This window comes from Mus caroli, chromosome 2, assembly GCF_900094665.2.
Source record: "Mus caroli chromosome 2, CAROLI_EIJ_v1.1, whole genome shotgun sequence".
Classification (NCBI taxonomy): domain Eukaryota; kingdom Metazoa; phylum Chordata; class Mammalia; order Rodentia; family Muridae; genus Mus; species Mus caroli.
Window position 1 is genome coordinate 148,830,199 of NC_034571.1, and position 19,986 is coordinate 148,850,184.

The 19,986-nt window shown below is 47.7% G+C and overlaps 2 pseudogenes; one reads left to right on the forward strand and one right to left on the reverse strand.

The window, feature by feature from the left end:
• Positions 1 to 4,541: 4,541 nt before the first annotated feature.
• Positions 4,542 to 19,986, reverse strand: part of LOC110307435 — a 32,722-nt pseudogene continuing 17,277 nt past the window's right edge.
• Positions 5,162 to 5,670, forward strand: LOC110289835 (annotated as a pseudogene).

The following is a 19,986-nucleotide window of genomic DNA, read 5'->3' on the forward strand; positions in this document are numbered from 1 at the left end:
GAGACAGAGTTTCTCTGTATAGCCCTGACTGTCCTGGAACTCACTCTGTAGACCAAGCTGGCCTCGAACTCAGAAATCCACCTGCCTCTGCCTCCCAAGGGCTGGGATTACAGACATTCGCCACCACTGCCCAGCTTGCTTCAGCTTTTCTTGATGATCCTCCTCTGAATTCCTATGGACTGATGGACTGGAGAAGCATCCATTTCGTAGGCCTGAGGTCACAGGGACAGTCTAGGTGGTGGCAGGGACAGTCAGAAAACGCTGAGCTCTCTTCAGGCATGTCAGGCACACTGGGGTTGGAGGTGGGCCAAGGAGGAACAAAGAGGTCTTGGGATGGGAGTCACAAGCAGAGGTGACATTGGTGCCAATGGCACTGGGTTAGACTGCTGGGAGTCTGTCAGTCTTTGTGACATAGTGGTGGCTTGCAAGGCTCTGAGGGACTGACTGACTGGTCACTTCCCTTCTTGGTGCCCCTTTCCTCATCTGAGAACCAGGGACAGCCACACCCAACATTTGGGTCTGGGAGATAGGGCCCTGGGAAGCCAGCCTTGGGAGCACTCTTCCTTCCTGGCTTGAATGTTCTCGGTGACAAACTCCCCCTGGAAACCTTCCTTTTCACCTTTCCGTTGTGTTCTTTCATGGTTTCTTTTTGTTTGTTTTGGTTTTTATGAGACTATGAACTGGGGACTATGTCCCCTAGGTTGTCCCCAAACTCTTGGGTTTACGTGATCCTCTTGCTTCCTAGTCCTGTGACTGTCAGCAGGCTCAATTAGAGTGTTTGTGCAGTCTGCCATTACCCTCTAGTCCCATGCCCCGTCCTCAGCATTCAGTTAGGCCACGGAAGGCCTCAGCCCACACCAACAGAGTGAACCAAACTGAGCAGCGTGCTCTGCAGTGTCTGGTCCTCAGGCTAAGCAGATTCTTCTTAGAAAAAGCTGCTTTTCCAACACTGTGGAAAAGTTGAGCACTCTGGGTTTTCTTATCCTTTTCAGATAGTCTCATTACTTTCAGCAGGACAAGATGTAATTTCACCTGCTTGGTTCCATTCAGCTGGCCAGGCACTGCCAAGGGTTCACGGTTGGCAGGAGCAGCTCACAGACTAGCATGAAGACACAGTGGGTGTCTTCCTTACCCTAGAGACACACGTTGCCTGGATGAGGGTGTTGCTCATTAATGCCATGGGATGACATCCAAGTCCTGGAATTGTCCCTACTGAGTAGAGACAGGGCCTTGTAGGGATGACAATTTCTCTGTGCTAGCCCCCAACCCAACCTGTCTTGCAGCCCTGTGTCATCATCTGAAGAAACAGCATTTGTCTTTGCTGCCTCTGTGCTGGAGCTCAGTATCCACAGCACAGAGTTCAGGAACACCAGGCAGGCTGGTGCCCCAGGACTGGCTCTGGACAGCCCCTTCCTCTCAGACTTTGGGGACTCGGCAGCTTTGACGAGGATGGTGGTTCTGCTGCCTCCTGGAGGCTGGCATTTGCTCACTGCCAGGGCAACTCTCCCATCTGAGCTGCCCCGAGGACGAGGTTCAGGCTTAACTGCATGGCTTTATGCCTGCCATGGGTAGCATGGGGGACTAACTCAGAGCAGCTGTGTGACCTCAGACACAGCATGCAGCTTGGGGTGTCTCCTGTGATGAGGGCTCCTAACGCTGACTCGGGCTCACTCTGCAGGGTCAGAGGGAGGATTGGAGGTGATCAACTTTCTTGCTCTACTGCAGCAAGACCACAACCTTTAGGACCCTTGGGCCACAGCGGACCTGCTCTTTGTTGGACCCCTCCGGGACTCTGCAACATTCTCTTCCTGGTCTGGCCAAGGCATGGTAACTAATGGGGAAGATGTGGCCTAGGCAGTGGCCTTGAGGCCGAGGCCGAACATGTGCTGGCCACATTTGCACAAGAGATCAGATCACTTGGCCCACATCTGAGCAACATCCTCTGTGCTTAGGCGCTGTCTGTGGTGTCCCGGCGACAGGGTGGGCAGAGTGCTGGGGAAAGGCAGCAGAAACTGCACAGCACCCAGGCTGCCCTGCTTCTCTCTAACCCCCTTTTCACTGCGATGACCTCGTGTGGAGGATGAGCTGCCTGCTGCTCAGGCAGAGGTGAGATAGTGCAGGGCTGGGAGGGCCGGGGATTTTGTGGGCTTGATTTTGCATCTGGGAACTGAGCGCAGAGGCTCAGTGATCTGTTTCCTCAGGTTTGCGCCTTTTCAGGCTGAGACCTGCACCCTGTGAGAGCAACTGAGATGCTGCAGGTGACAGTAATCTAGAGCCCGTTCCTTCACTGTAAGATTCTTGGTCCAGGAGAGGAAAGCAAGCAGCACAGAAGAGGCCTCGGAGGTGTGAGGTCTTAGGAAAAGTTTCCTGGAGGTAGTCAGACTCTCTGGAGGCGAGCCTACTGTGTCTCTGTGGATCCTAGAGACCTCCTTGTGCAGCTAGCCGCCAGCCATCCTCCTGGAGCACGACTACAAAGCTCACTCCCAGTCCGAGAGGACTCTCTTTTCCACCTGACCCAAGTCCACCAGGAAACAAAACAAGCATACTTACAGGTTTGCCATCAGACGTTTGATGAGGGTAGTCAGCCAACGTGCGCACTGACCCGACAGGTCAGGCCTTTGCAGGTCCTGAGGTGGTCGGCATCTCAGGCCCCAGCAGCCTGGAGGATTCTGGTCTCCAGAAAGTAGTCAGAGTAGGCTGAGGTACTGAAGTGATCGAGCTTCTTTGTCAGCAGGCAGTCTCCACGAAACTAGCACAGCAGTCCTCTGCTTCTCAGAGAAACCAGCACCCAGCACAGCAGGGACAAAGAGCGTGGCCTAGGGACCTGAGCCCGTGTAGACCCAGGTGCTACTGCTCCTCAGAGCTCTAGCTCCCAGCTGCAGGCTCTGTGGTTCTCACAGCCCCACATTCTCCCCGCCTCTATTTCCTCTGACGCATCACATCATAGCCCATGGAGGAACCACCTTGCCCCTTTCCTGTTTCTAGGGAGCAGCTGCTCCCCACACCCCCACACCCCCACACCCCCTCCCCATGCCTCAGGCTGAAGGTCCTTCTTGGCTTTTCGGCTCCATCTGGTCCAAGAAATAAAGGCATGGGGAGAGATGAGTGGGAGTTTCCCCTGCAGACCTGGCCACAGGAATCACCGGAGCAGCCTTTGCAATTCTGAGTTCAAATATTCAGAAGGCACTACGCATAGGGATCACTTGGGATCTTCAATTATAGACTCTGAAGTGGGGCTCATTTCTGGTCCCGTGGGATAGCTGGGTGGATAAAGATGCTTCCTACCGAGTCTGATGACCCAGTGCGATCCTCGGGACCCAGTGGTGGAAGGAGAGAACTGACTTCTGAAAGTTGCCTTCGGACCTCTCCTTGAGCATATCAATGAATATCAGTGAATATCAATGAATGATGGGAGCGGGGCGGGGGGGGGGCGATTTCTAACAAGCTTATGGGTAATGCCCATGTTGTTGGTGTAGAAACTGTATTTTGAAAATTCAGATTTGGGACTGATATGTAGTTTAGTAATAGGTATGTGCTTATTATGTCCTAGACCCTGCGTTCAATCCCAAGCACCTGAAAGATCAATGAGATTGGTCTTCAGAATACGGTAACCACAGTATCAGCCAGGAGATACTCAGGTATGCAGCTTGTCTCAGATCCAGTGCGTCAAAACATGCCCTGGTCGTGCCAAGGACCAGCTTCAGCTTGGAGAGGGATTCCTGAGAGAAGGGGTGTCTGGGAGCAGCAAAAAGGAAGACTCAGGGTCAAATGGTGAGTTACAAGCTGACGGTCTATGTTCTGCTTGAGACAGCTTTCCAGATAGTAAGCGTTCTCTCTCTTTCTCTCTCTCTCTCTCTCTCTGTTCTGCCCAAGACAGCTTTCTCTTGCTATTCTAAAAACTCTCTGGATAGCTCATCTCTTCCAGACCAAAAGTGCAATCTTTTATTTACACATCAATTCAATCAGGTTCCCTTGTGATATCCCAGGAATCAGCATCCCAGGACCCGGCTCCTTGATTGTTAGAAAGACAGCAAGCAGGACTGGAGAGATGGCTCAGTGGGTAAGAGCACTCACTGACTGCTCTTCCAGAGGTCCTGAGTTTAATTCCCATGGTGGCTCACAACTATTGGTAATGGGATCTAATGCCCTCTTCTGGTGTGTCTGAAGATAGCCACAGTTCGTTCTCTTCTCTCTCTCTCTCTCTCTCTCTCTCAACATAGTAATATTTCTATGTATATTCCTGTGTATATGTCCGTGGGGGTATGCATACCACATATGGCAAGTGAGAGCCATACTGTCACCTTTTCTGGAACTGAGGGAATGGAGAACCACTTTCCATCAGACCAGGAACACTTCCTGCTGACGCGTGGGTGTCTGGTAAGTGGAATCAGATGCTACAGTGACAGCACTTTCTCTCTGCAGGGCACTAGATCTCATTACTGATGGTTGTGAGTTACCATGGGGTTGCTGGGAATTGAACTCAGGACCTCTGAAAGAGTAGTCAGTATTCCTAACCACTGAGCCATCTCTCCAGCCCCCTCTCAGAGTTCTTGAGTTCCATCTGACTGACTGCTCGTCACAGGCTGGCTGAAATAAATTTTTTCAGTTCCAATGTTACTGGGGGCCAAGTGGGTTTGTGATCAGGCGAGCCGGGTCATGCTGGCAGATGGTACTGTAACAAAGAACCAAGAGATCAGGAGGAGGAGCCTGGTGGAGCTCAGATACTCTACAAGGTTCAGCAAAGACTTTCCCTTTCCCAGCCCCCCTAAGATGGTGCCCAGGGTGACATAAGGTCCCCCCACTCTGCACTATCTGCTGCAGGTGAGTGACTGTATGGAAGGCTGCTTTGACCCTCTGCATCTGTATTCTCCTCAGAGTCTCCTTTAGAGTAGGACAGGAAACCCTACAGAGTAGAGCCTTTTAGCTGTGCCCACGCCATTCATACAGTGATTAGGAGGTGGTTCTGGGAACAGACACTGGTCAGCAAAACCTGCAGTGCATGCAAGACTAATCGAAAGAAAGAAAGAAAGAAAGAAAGAAAGAAAGAAAGAAAGAAAGGAAGGAAGGAAGGAAGAAGGAAAGAAAGAAAGAAAGAAAGAAAGAAAGAAAGAAAGAAAGAAAGAAAGAAAGAAAGAAAGAAAGAAAGAAAGAGAAAGTAAAGATGGCAGCTACTCGGGCTGCAGCCCTGGGAGTCTGATGCCTGCAAAGGACAACCCACGTTGTGGTGCCACTGGAGGCTCGGAGAGCCTTCCACATGACCAAGGACATGTTGCCGAGGTTTAGGATCCCAGAGGAATGGGCCGAGGCCGCCAAGATGTATAATATGTGTGTGGAAGACTCCGAGCCATACCCAGATGATGGCATGGGGTATGGTGACCACCCAGTGCTCCCCAACAATCACAGCATGAGAGGGATCCATGGTATGAATGGGACCTAGACGTGTACATCAGGAATCCTGTGGACACATCTCCTACACCTGTGTCCTGGGATGTCATGTGTAAACATCTCTTCAGCTTCGTGGCTCTCATAGTTTTCATGTTCTGGGTAGGAGACATGTTCCCTTCCTACCAGCCTGTGGGTCCAAAGCAGTAACCTTACAATAATCTGTACTTGGAGCGAGGCGGTGATCCTACCAAAGAGCCTGAGCCCCTGGTTCACTGTGATATCTGAGAAGGCTTGATGGGCTTTTGTGCCCTCGTTCCTAGAGGTTTAACCTTAATGAAATCCCTAATAAAGCTCAGTGCTGTGGAGAGAGAGAGAGAGAGAGAGAGAGAGAGAGAGAGAGAGAGAGAGAGAGAGAGAAAGGGAAACAGACATAAGTCCAATACAGGGAGATTGCTCTCCATTCCCAAGGGCTGCCCAGCTAAGGCAGGTGCTGATGAGGCTCTGCCCAGCTCATATGCATGCGCAGGTAAATGTTCCACTCCCTCTTGGTTTTCACTCTAAGTCTGATTAGTTTTTGATGGGTTATAGACCCAGAACTGTGGGCTCTCAGCGTCAAACTCACCCCATCATAAATAAATCGAGTCCATTCCCTGCAAAAAGTACTTGAAGGCCTGGGTGAGCTTCCCAGGCTGTGGGGACAAACAAAGACGCCATTAATTTCTGCGTAGATAGAGAGGTAGCAATGTGTGTGTGTGTGTGTATGTGTGTGTATGTATTTGTGTGTGTGTAACTGTGTGTGTGTATGTATTTGTGTGTGTGTATGCGTGTGTATGTGTGAGTATGCGTGTGTATGTGTGTGTATGTGTGTGTGTATGTATGTGTGTATGTGTATGTGTGTGTATGTGTGTGTGTTTGTGTGTATGTGTGTATGTGTGTGTGTATGTGTATGTGTGTATGTGTGTGTGTATGTGTGTGTGTTTGTGTGTGTGTGTGTGTGTATGTGTGTAACTATTATGAACACTTCCTTCCTTACCTGAACTACTTGGGGCAGTCCTCCACAGTCTGCCATCTAGAAGAGGAAGAACACCTAAGTCAGTGGACCTCCGCTGAGCCGAGTGCCCTCAATACTCTCCTTTCATAGGGGATATATATACATACACACACACACATATACACACATATATACATATACACATGCATATATATGGAGAGGGAGGGAGGATCTCCAACTCTCTATGTAGACTAGGCTGGCTTCAAACTCACAGAAATCCTCCTGCCTCTGCCTCCTGGATGCTGGTATTAAAGATATGCCCCACTCTGCCCAGCTTTGACTTGTCTCTATTTAAAGGGATCCGAGTCCCATGGTTTCATTGCTAGAATTAACTTTTTTAAAAAAGATTTATTTATTTACTTATTTATTATATGTAAGTACACTGTAGCTGTCTTCAGAAACCCCAGAAGAGGGCATCAGATCTCATTACAGATGGTTGTGAGCCACCATGTGGTTGCTGGGATTTGAACTCAGGACCTCCGGAAGAGCAGTCAGTGCTCTTAACCGCTGAGCCATTCTCCAGCCCTAGAATTAACTTTTTATTTAAAACTATTTTATTTAAAAGGGAGCTATTATTGAAGATAATGAATGCCACAAAGAGCCCAAGAGTTCGAGGCTGGGCCTGAACATGGTTGATTCAGTGCCTGCTATGCAAACATGAGGACCAGGGTTCATATCCCCAACAGCCTCAGTGATGCTTGTCTATCATCTTGTGCTTGGAAACAAAGGGCAGAGAGGCATGTCTGCTTGTTGGCCTAGATGAATCTATGAGTATTGGCATTTTGTCTAGGCTCCGCCCCACAGTTACCTGGCAACAGCCAGGTGTGCCTGACTCACTATAAAAAGGGCTGCTGGCCCCCTCCTCCCTGTCTTGCTTTCTTGCTCCTGCTCTGTCCCCTTGCCCCTGCTCCCCTTCTCTGCCCCCACCTCTCTTTCTCTTCTCTTCTCTTCTCTTCTCTTCTCTTCTCTTCTCTTCTCTTCTCTTCTCTTCTCTTCTCTTCTCTTCTCTTTCTTCCTCTTTCTCTTCCTCCCCTCCCCTCCCCTTCTCTCTCTCTCTCTCTCTCTCTCTCTTTCTCTCTCCCTCTCTCTCTCTTTCTCTCTCTCTCTGCCTTTTTCTGTCTCTACTCCCTCAGCTCCCCTCCCCATGCCCTGAATAAACTCTATTCTATACTATACTGTCAAGGGGCTGGTCCCTCAGGGGGAAGGGATGCCTCAGCATGGGCCGGCCAAGGTCCCCTCTTCCCTCACACCTGACTGCACACCCACCAAACATATTCCTTCTCTCTTTATGTTTATAAAACACAACAATGAGAGACCCTGTCTCAGGGCTGGAGAGATGATTCAGTGATTAAAAGCAGTTAATGCTCTTGCACGGGACCCAGATTCACTTCTCAGCAGCCACATGGTGGCTCAAAAACATCTGACTGGGGTGGGGGAGCGTGGGGGGGACTTTTGGGATAGCATTGGAAATGTAAATGAAATAAATACCTAATTTTAAAAAATTCTAAAAGAAAAAAAAAAACATCTGACTGCAGTTTCCAGGCATCTGGTGCCTCTTCTGACCTCCACAGGCGTGTACATGGTTCACATAATAAACTCTCACAGGTACATACATACATACAATATACATACATATACACATAAAATAAATATTAAAAAGAGAAAGGCCCTATCTCAAAATATAAGGCGGAGAGGCATGCATAGTACCCTACACTTTTAATCCCAGCATTTGGCAGAGGCAGGCTGATCTCTGTGTTCAAGTTCAAGACCAGCCTGGCCCATGTAGTAAGATTCATAGCTAAGGTTCCATAATGTGATCCTGTCTCAAAACAAACCAAAGTAGAGAATGACCAAGGAATACACTCAGTGTTGGCCTCTAGCCCCACACATTTGCATGTGCACTTCCAGGCATGTTTGTACACATAGAGTATAACATATCCCACCCCCCCAAACACACATGCATGCATGTACATATAAAGTATGAGATTAACAAGAAACCTCCTTACAGTTCAAGGAGTAAGATGAGAAATCCATATTCTCACAAATATATAAGAGACTTGACTGGCAAAGGATTTGTTTTAATGATGGCCAAGCTTCTGTGGTAAGAGCCTGTGCCTGCTGGGCTGTCTCACTGGACAAGGAGACACTATTCATACACTGACAGCTATCAAATCTCTCGGCATCTGTCTGTCTGCCGCAGGTACCATCAGCTGTGCTCTGTGGCTGTGGATGGGAGTGAGAACCTAGACCACATCTGTGGCCATCATAAAGTGCTGTTTGTGGTTTGCAATATTGATTCAAGTCTGCAATGAAAAGCTAATTTGAAGCCGCAGACTTTTAATCCATACTTTAGAGAAGCCCATCAATCACCTGCAGTCCAGAGAGCCAGGCCTATGGGTGTGCTGAGAGCTGCGTGTTGCTATGGCAACAGGGCTTCCCTCTGACACACACTGGAGAGAGAGAGAGAGAGAGAGAGAGAGAGAGAGAGAGAGAGAGAGAGAGAGAAGAAGGCGGGAACCCTGCGGATGATGGAGTCGGAGCAGTGGGCCACTTTCCTAAACACGGAAACACACGAGCAGAGATGCCAGTTTGGATAATGCTCAGCCAGATCTTCTGTCGGGGACATTAACAGGGGAATTTTTTTTGGGGGGGGGGACCAAGATGTTACTATATAGCTCTGGCTCTGGCTGGCCTTGAGCTCACAGACACTTTCCTGCCTGTGCCTTCAGAATGCTGGGATTAAAGGTGTGTGCCACCATGCTCGGCCAATGGGGAGAATCTTTTTTTCTTTTTTTAGATTAAGCCTTGAATTTTATTACTTAAAAAAGCTCCATATTCATTTCACTTTCTGACCTTGTGCTGTGCCTTTAATACTTTCACGATTCTCTGCTCCTCAATAAGGAAGCACTCTTGATCCTGTCTCGGACACACTCAGCATGCATTGACTCCCTCCGGCTCCGCTGATCTTGCTCTGTTCTAGACAATCTCACAAGGACTTTAGGTCTCACAGCATGACACCCTGGAAGTCTGCCTGGGCACACACCACATGTGGATTTGGTGTTTTCCCAGCCTTCTTGGTATAAAGGTGAACAGTCCTGTTGTCAGGGGGTTGAGAAGCCTAGGAGAGCCTACAATGGGATGTCAAATGCTGGACCATTTTGAGTGCCCCCATGCACCATCCTGGAAGAAAGAAAAAAGGATAATGGGGGTTGGGGGGGGGGGAATCTTCACACCAGCTCCCAAATCTAGGTCAAGAGTGACTATCTGCAGGCCAGCTGTGCTGGTGCATGCCCTTAATCCCAGCAACTCCCAGGGATTTGGATCTCTGTTAGTTCGAGGCCAGCCTAGTCTACATAGTGAGTTTTGGGCTGGCCAGGACAATGTAGAGAGACTGTCTCAAAAAATAAAAAATAAAGGAGTTGCTGTCTAGACTGGGGATATAGGATTGGTAGGTGGGCCCAGCACTCACAAAGCCTAGGGCTTGATCCCCAAGGTCCCCAGCACTGCAAAAATCGCAAGCAGTGTCCACACCTGTGAGCCAAGCATCGGCAGGGGAAGCAGGAGGATTGGAAGAGAAACTCAAGACCAGCTTCAGTAACGAGGCAACTTTGTGGCCCTTCTGGGATACATGAGACCTTTCCCTTGAAAAAGAGTCCCTGTCTACCTGCTTAGAGTGCACCTATCCTAATGATCAGAACATCTCTGGAATTTTCTTACTACTGTAGCAAGATTAAGACTGTAAAGACATTTCCATCCTATTTTAATTCTCTCAATAACACTGAATTATTAATTTTTTAAAAATATATTTTCTCTTTTAAAAGAACCATGGACTACTCCTCTTCCCCCACCCCCCACCTCCCGGACAGGCTGTTACTGTGTAGCCTTGGTTGTCCTGGCACTCACTCTGTAGACCAGGCTGGCCTCGAACACAGAGCTCCACTTGCGTCTGCCTCCTGAGTGCTGGGATCTTAATGCTATAAAGCAGTACAGGACAAAGATACCAATACTTTCACCATACATTATCTTTTATACTCAGATGATTCTGAGTGATTTCATATTTTTTTTTCTTCTGTTTCTTCTGTTTTCCAGTATCTATGAGGGCTGTGGTGGTTTGAAATAGACTGGCCTCCATAGGCTTACATGTATGAATACTTGGTCTCCAGTTGATAGAACTATTTAGGAAGTATTAGGGAGTGTGGCCTTGTCAGAGGAGGTACGTTACTGGGAGTAGGTTCTTAGGTTTCAGAAGGCTGTATGTACCATTCCTAGTATGTTCTCTGCCTCCTATTTGTGGATCAGGGTGTGTGGGCTCAGCTGTTCCTGCTGCCGTGCCTTTGCGCCCAATTGAACACTTTCTTTGATAAATTGCCTTGGTCACAGTGTTTCACTGCAGCAATAGAAACGTATCTCACACAGGGAGAATAAACTGAGGACATTTTGATTCTTTTTGTTTAAAACAGCAACTCACTCCTAAGGAGAAGCTTCCTTGGAAACACCCTCATGGGGATCAAGCTAACTCACTCACGAGTGGTTGGCAGCGATAGAGGACATATGACCTTCAGTAAAGTTGCAATTATAGGGTGGAGGCTGGAATTACATTCAACCTTTAAAAAACAAACAACGGAGAAAACGATTTTATTAGCTGTTAGGAAGAGAATCTGCAGCCTGGCATGGGAATGATCCTACAAGATCAACAGCTCAGTTTGCTGCTGGCCAACCCACTCAGACAGAAGACGACGCCCAGACTGCGAGCCTTCAAGTGACTCTTGTCACACCTGATACATCAGAATGCACCTACAGATCTGCGAGGGAGCTGCTAAGGTTGCCTCAACAGCAAAGGTAATTGCTGCCAAGCCTGGTGACCTACCTGTGTCTGATCTTCAGAGCTCAAAGGATGAAGCAGAGAAGCAATTCTGGCATGTTGGTCTCGGATCTCCACATGTGCACGAGCGTACATACACACACAGAGTAAGTAAATGTATATAAATAAATATCTGGCGAGTTCCTCTTCGCAGTCTGTTACTCTTTAATGAACAGCGTGATGACTCTAACATCCCTAAGACATGTGGGCAGGCACCTCCCTTCTAGGAGAGGTGAACAGGACTGTGGCTCCGCCCTGCTGGATCTCCTCCATGCCTTCCCAGCACAGCTGGACTAAGTTGTGTCCACTGGGCCTAAACCTGTGCTCACCTCCCTGCTCAGTCCTTCCTGCCTGGAGGGGACAGACAGACGGGCGGCTGCCACGCCCCGGCCTCTGACTCTTCGGACTCAAGGTCTCTGGCTCTCCAGTTCACATTGGATGAACCCCCCTCTTCTGTGCCTCTTCTTTTTCTTTTTTCTTTTTTTTTTTTTAGTTTTTTTATTAGGTATTTTCCTCATTTACATTTCCAATGCTATCCCAAAAGTCCCCCATACCCCCCCCCCACCCCCCTTTTCTTTTTTTTTTTTATTAGCCTCTTCTTTTTCATTCCCCCTCCCAGACACACACACACAACTGAGAGCTTACTGGCTGAGGGGCAGCACACAGATATTTCAGTTCTTAACACATGCACCAAAACTCTGAAGGGCCACGTTTCTTTTTGAAGTTATCTCAGTGATGTTCCAGCCTCAAACTTGGCAGTCTTCCTTACAATAAACGATAGAATAACAACAGTCAAACCCTCATCCCCTGGTTCCACAGACCCACCGTTTTATGTCATGTACAGTACCTACCCACCATCTCCATCTTCTGCAGTACATTGTTACGACTACTAGAGAAATGGACTGCTAGGACCAGAGCCGTCAGTGCTGACAGAGCAAGGGCCAAGGAGTGGCTTTGTAGGAAACGCTTCTACTAGGAACAGGAGACCAGATGTAGTGGAAAATATTCCAAAGCTGGTTAGTGATGGTACACGCCTTTAATCCCAGCACTTGGGAAGCAGAGGCAGGCAGATCTCTGAGTTTGAGTTCAGCCTGGTTTACAGAGTGAGTTCCAGGACAGTCAGGACTACACAGAGAAACTCTGGAGAGAGAGAGAGAGAGAGAGAGAGAGAGAGAGAGAGAGAGAGAGAGAGAAGAAAGGATAAAAATAAAATTATTCCAAACACAAACTTACAACTGAGACCCCCAAGCTGCCATTTGGTATACTTTACATGATATACCTTACATTGTAGGCTATAAAATGTATACACACACACACACACACACACACACACACACACACACACACACCAGAAGAGGGGGCACCAGATCTCATTACAGATGGTTGTGAGCCACCATGTGGTTGCTAGGAATTGAACTCAGGACCTCTGGAAGAACAATCAGTGCTCTTAACTGCTGAGCCATCTCTCCAGCCCAAATCTGGTATATTTAATATAACCAGGGCTATGATAAAGTTTCTTTTGAGTAATGGAACACGACTGCACATCCTTCTGCTTTGTAACACTTCCCTCGTTTTCTACAGTGGGCACTCGTCACTTTTTTCTAATTCGAGATGCACTTCAGAAGGAAGCAGGGAAAGGCTATGGGCCCTTGACGGCCTTCTAGCCTGCTGGATCTGTGGTAACTTCCTCCAGGGGGAAGGCTGGCTGAGTGCCAGCAGGCTGACAAGAAATACATGGTGTTTTATTGTATGAATTGCCACAGAGTGGACAGTGGCACACAGAGCCATCAAAGACCACACTGATCAATCTGAGGAGACCTGGTGACACTTCTGGGGAACTAATTTTCAAAGTATGTCACAGTAGAACCTGGTGGATGCGATTAGACACAGCATGACCTAGTGTGATCATGTGTCTACGGTGTCGGCAGGGTGCCTGCCATACATGCTGGACTACATCAGCACCACTTACCACAGCCTCCACAGCAGGTGAATTGTCCCCCACCACCAGTAAGGTAGAACACCTAGGACCAGGGGGAAGAAGAGCACTCGGTCAGCAAGGGAGCACCAACACTGCTGAACACGGATCAGTCGTGGCAGGCAGCGACTCAGTGGGGAGACAGGCACTTACTTTAGCGTTTTCAATCTGTTATCATTTTGGCCCAGTATAGGCCTTTCGATCTCCAGGTCTCTGCGCCTAGACAAACAAAGCAGAATCAGCATCATTTACAGGAAAACCAGGGCCTTCGTGTGTCTCCTGGACATGTCCTCCAGAGTGTGATGGTCTAGGAACACTGACTGTCCTCACACCTGAGGACGGAAGGGCCCCGAGCGGTGCCCTGAGCAGCCGCTTCCATGGCACGTGTGTGCTACAGAATAAGAACAACAGGGTCTGTGGGATGCTAAGAAGCGGGAGAGCTTGAAAACTCAAGCGGCTGCACTGCTGAAATCCTCAAGGCTGACTGAATTTCCAAGTGGAAATTTTTGTAGACATGAGCCCCGTAGGAGGAGGGAAAGGCGTCCTTTTTTGTTTGGAATTGAGGAGTGGGAAGGACTTTCTTTGTAAAGGTCTAGCGCAGAATTTTACTTTCAGTGCTGGGATCAAACACAGGACCCTGTGCATTCGAGACAAGCATTCTATTAAAAGAATTTCAACTAAAAATAGGGACACCTTGGAGAGCAGGTTCAAGCCTGGCTGGGCTCCCTACTGGCTGTGTAACTCCTGGAAAGTTCTGCTGACCCCATTCCTCAGCCTTTTCCATACTCCCAGAGAGGGAAGAGGAGCCAGTCACCCTTTCACTCTGGAGAGGTCGTTCCCTGGGTAGGAGCCAGCACACCATCTTCACTCTGATGATGGAGGAAGATGTATGTAACTTCTGGGTACAGAAGCTTCTGTTTTGTATTTCAGCACCCATAGGCTACGTCTGTCTTATGCGACAATTCCAGCAAAGAGCAATTAAGACAAAGCTCAAGTCTTTTACCCTTTGTTTTTTTCTATTTGCATGGTCAAATAGCACATACAACATGTCATACAACACGGGGCAAGTTCCCTGCCTCCTTTCTCTTACAGACGTCTATTCTCTCTTTTGAACTGGGCTATGGGAATGGGTAACGCCGTACCTATCATAAGACCGCAGGAAAAGCTCTAGGTTCCTTTGGTTGATATCTTGGGCAATTTGTAGTCTGTAACTTTGAATCAGCTCCAGGTTGGTTCTCAACTCTTCCTAGAATAAGCAGAACACATATTCTAAGATATCAAGATCAGACAGAAAGCACCACACATCCGCGCACCCCACCCCTACCCCCCAGGAGGCAAGCCTTATAATCCTGGGAATACTAAATGGGATTTGCATTGGCAGGAAAAGCATCAGGAATCGTTAGGAAGATGATAATTTCAGAACAGTATGTAAATATCACCACAAAGTGTCATAGAGAAACAGAGATAAGGAAAAAGCCTGAGTGCCTTCTACAGCACGAGGATGAAGACAGCCAGGAAGATAAAATAGCTTCCTGAAATTGAAAGCCCGGAAACAATTACTCCCAGGAAACACAGCTGAGGCTCTAGCCTCAACCTGAAGACATTACAATGAGAAAACTGAATCATGGAGTTGGGAGCTCAGTCAGTGAGGACCTGCTGTGCAAACATGAGGATCTGTGACAGAGCACCCCTGAAAACTCAGACCTGAGAGACAGAGATAGGGAGATCCCTGGGGCTCCCTGGCCAGCTAGCCTTGCCTAAGCAGCCAGGAACAGGTCCCAGGGAGACTCTGACTCAACAACAGGACATCTCCCAAGGACAAACTGTCACTAAAGAAAAACACCATGCATACCCCCTCCACACACACACACACACACACACACACACTCACATACACACACATGCATGCACACACACACACTCACACACACATGCACACACACAGGCACACACACATGCACACATACGCATGCACACACACACAGGCACACACGCATGCACACACATGCACACACACACACGCATGCACACACATGAATAAACAAGAAATGGATAACATGATAGAGAGCAGTACATAAGATCGCTATCAGGCTGAAATGACTAGCCGTGGAGAGAAACTTGAGCAGCAGAGGTAAAAGGGGAAGAAATGATACTCTGAGACAGGTAGAGATTGCTATAAGGGGCAGAAGACAAATATCTCTAAATTCTTCACCTACGACCCATTAAAGCTTCCAACAGCTTTGACACTGACCACCAGATTCTGACCCAGGTCAGGGCATTTGCAGACCTGGAAGCCCTGTGCTGGATCAAGCTACAAAATCACTGGGATCTGAGAAGCCACACAAACGTCAAAGACCAGGGAGCAGTGCCACTAAAGGACAACCAAAGCAACTGCTCCCCAGCTCACTGGCTCTTAGTCGGCTCAGGCTTAGACAGCACTGATTTTGGAAGTGGCACAGCTAGGCAGTGCATCCTTGCTCCCACTTACTCTGCTGTAGGAGACGCCTCTGATATGTGGGTTATGATAACAGTTGCCTAGGCAACAGCAGAAGTTTGAAGGCTGCTTTTATGGGAAACACTGACCCTTCATCTGAGCCTCTAACTGTCTGATGGGCTTGGAGTTGGGTCTGTGTTCTTTGCTCTTCCGATATTTGGACTGGATCCCCTCAGCTCTGCATGTCACCATGCTCGTCATCGGGGAAACGCTTTGCAGAAATGTCACTCTGAAGACCATTTGCTGCTTCTGCCCTGGACATGATCTCCTTCAGCATCTATCACAGCTCAAGCCCTTTAACCCTACACAAGGCCCAAGCTAACTAGAAGGCCTGGATGCTCGGGTGAGACAACCGTATCAACAACAGGAGAGACTCAGCAGTGCCTGAGGGAAGTCACTGGCTGAAAGCACTAAGAATAGGAGGTTTGCGGGGCGTGGTGGCGCACGCCTTTAATCCCAGCACTTGGGAGGCAGAGGCAGGCGGATTTCTGAGTTCGAGGCCAGCCTGGTCTACAGAGTGAGTTCCAGGAAAGGAAACCCTGTCTCGAAAAACCANAAAAAAAAAAAAAAAAAAAAAAAAGAATAGGAGGTAGGAGGTTCTCAGAATGGCTAAGATCAAAAACTCAGGTGACAGCAGATGCTGGTGAGGATGTGGAGAAAGAGAAACACTTCTCCATTGCTGGTAGGATTGCAAGCTGGTACAACCACTCTGGAAATCAGTTTGGCGGTTCCTCTGAAAATTGGATATAGTACTATCGGAGGATCCAGCAATACCTCTCCTGGGCATATATCCAGAAGATGCTCTAACATGTAATAAGGACACATGCTCCACTATGTTCATAGCAGCCTTATTTATAATAGCCAGAAGCTGGAAAGAAACCAGATGTCCCTCAACAGTGGAATGGATACAGAAAATGTGATACATTTACACAATGGAGTACTACTCAGCTATTAAAAATGATGAATTCATCAAATTCTTAGACAAACCGATAGGACTAGAAAATATCATCCTGAATGAGGTAACTCAATCACAAAAGAACATACATAGTATGCACTCACTGATAAGAAGCTTAGAATAGCAGGGCAGTGGTGGCGCACGCCTTTAATCCCAGCACTCGGGAGCCAGAGGCAGGCAGATTTCTGAGTTCAAGGCCAGCCTGGTCTACAGAGTGAGTTCCAGGATAGCCAGGGCTATACAGAGAAACCCTGCCTCGAAAAAACCAAAACCAAACCAAACCAAAACAGAAACAATAAATAAATAAAGAAATAAAAAATAAAGAAGAAGCTCAGAATACCCAAGATACAATTCACAGACCAAATGAAGCTCAAGAAGAAGGAAGACCAAAGTATGGATACTTCAGTCCTTCTTAAAAGGGGGAACAAAATACCCTTGAAAGGAGATACAGAGACAAAGTGTAGAGCAGAGACAGAAGGAAAGGCCATCTAGAGACTGCCTCATCTGGGGATCCATCCCATAAACAGTTACCAAACCCAGACACTATTGTGGATGCCAACAAGAGCTTGCTGATAGGAGCCTGATATAGCTGTCTCCTGAGAGGCTCTGCCAGTGCCTGACAAATACAGAGGTGGATGCTCTCAGCCAACCATTGGACTGAGCACTAGGACCCCAATGGAGGAGCTAGAGAAAAGACTGAAGGAGGTGAAGGAGTTTGCCACCCCTTAGGAGGAACATCAGCACAAAGGGACCCATGGCTCCAGCTGCATATGTAGCAAAGGATGGCCTTGTTGGACATCATTGGAGGAGAGGCCCTTGGTTCTGTGAAGGGGGATAGGAGGTTTTCAGAGGGGAAACCATAAAAGGGGATAACATTTGAAATGTAAATAAAGAAAATATCTAAAAAAGAATCCCAAAGACTAGGAGGTTCGTAATTAAGAAAGACATCTTTAGAAATGGTGCCCATCACAAGCAGAAAACCCCCACCACTAGCTTACCCCAGAAGCCCAGGGCTTGCTGCTGCCTTTGTTCAGTGAGTAGCAGCCTGACCCTCCACTGAGGCCCCCACTGTCTCCTGTATGCTCAAACCAGGGTCAGCCATCTGCAGTGGAGGCCAGTAAAGCCTTGTCTGTCATGGTCCTAATATATGGTTTTGGTCCCCTTTCTCCTGCTCCATGCTACCAGAGCCTACGGTGTGGCATTTATGGTATATGAAGGGCAAACAAGAACCTAGTCACTAATGCAAATCTTTAAGGCAAAAGTGAATTATATAGTATTTACCCTTCCTCTGCCAATACACATGGATTTAAAAAAACATAAATCGGGCTGGTGAGATGGCTCAGTGGGTAAGAGCACCCGACTGCTCTTCCAAAGGTCCAGAGTTCAAATCCCAGCAACCACATGGTGGCTAACAACCATCCGTAACGAGATCTGGCGCCCTCTTCTGGAGTGTCTGAAGACAGCTACAGTGTACTTACATATAATAAATAAATAAATCTTTAAAAAAAAAAAACATAAATCTTACTCTTATATATATCCTGTTAGCATATATGTTTCCACTTTCACTTAGGCCTGGGAGACAGTGTAAGGACATGGAGAGCAATCTCATTTATATATATATATATATATATATCCTGTTAGCATATATGTTTCCACTTTCACTTAGGCCTGGGAGACAGTGTAAGGACATGGAGAGCAATCTCATTTATATATATATATATATATATATATATATATATATATATATAATTTCCTACACCCCTGCTCATATGATCACTTTTTGATATCTGAGGCAGGGCCTCATATAGCCAAGGCTGATTTTCAACTCAATAGGTAACCAAGAATGACCTTGAACTCCTTCATCCTTCTGCCTCCGCCTTCGGAGAGCTCCAGCTACAGACGAGCATTGCCAGGCTCAGCTAATGTAGTGCTGAGGTCGAGCCCATGGCCTCATGCAAGCTAGATAAAGATTCTACCTTCTGAGCTGTAGCCCCAGCCCACGGTTAGGTTACTGTTTGTATCTTAAGTTTTTTTAGTGTATGTGTAGGGACATGTATGTGCCACCACATTCGTGTGGAAGTCAAAGGACAATGTTGTGGAGTAAGCTCTTTCCTTCTGTCTTTACAAAGGTTCCGGATTTGAACTCTGCTCACCAGGCTTGAGTGGCAAGCACCTTTAACTTCTGAGCCATCCGGCTTGTTCATCACCATTGTTTGGTTTTGCTGATGCGGTAGATAATCATGTGGGAGGGTGCCATTGATTCTGGTATATGTGCATGTATGTCATGTGTGTGTGGGTTTGTGTGAGTGCATGTATGTTTTGTGTGTGTGTGTGTGTGTGCATTCATGTGCTTCCCATGGTGCTTGTCAGAGGAAAGCTTTTTGGAGTCTCCTCTTTCTTTCACCATGTTGATCCCTGGGACTAAACCCCAGTCCCCAGGTTTGGCAGCAATCACTTTTATCCACTGAACCGTTACGACTGCCCAGCTGTGTTTTTCTTATTAGTGAGAATGAGTCTCATTGATGCTTTTTATATAGAAGATCAGGTGGGTCTAGGCTGACATGGAACCTACTATGTAGCTGAGGCTGCTCTCAAACTCCTGATACTCCTGCCTCCTCCTCCCAAGTGCTGGGATTATAGGCCTGCAGGAACAGCCTGGCTATAATTCATGTTTAAAACCAATTATCTAAATCTAGATAAACTTAACCAAGGACATACTCGTTTGCCAAATCTTGTTGGCCACTCAAAGTGGCCAAAAAGTGCTTTAAAAATATTGGTTTAATTAATTTATTATGTGATGGGGGTTTGCATGTGTGTTAGTGGCCCATACACCTGAGGTGCACCAGGAAGTTGGAAAGGTGCAATGGAGCCCCTGGAACTGGGGGCATAGCTGTGAGCTGCCACGTGGGTGCTGAGAGCTAAGCCTGGACAGCAAGTTATGTTGTCTTCCCTACTTAAGTGGGATGTGACTGACTCTGGGCATCCTCCTGGCTCTGAGAAGAGGAGGCACAGGAGCTTCACAGATGACTTCAAAGAAGATCTTCATTCAGGAGGGCAAACTGTAATCTAAATGCCCCCACCTAAGCAGTGAAGAGAGGGACCCGCACTCTTAGGCACACTCCCTATCTGTCCACTAGGTGAGGCAATCTCTCCTAGCTTGATTTCTGCCCTAGTTTTCTGCCAGATTTTCAATCTAAGGTATCTGCAGCTCTTCTCTCTCTCTCTCTCTCTCTCTCTCTCTCTCTCTCTCTCTCTCTCTCTCTCT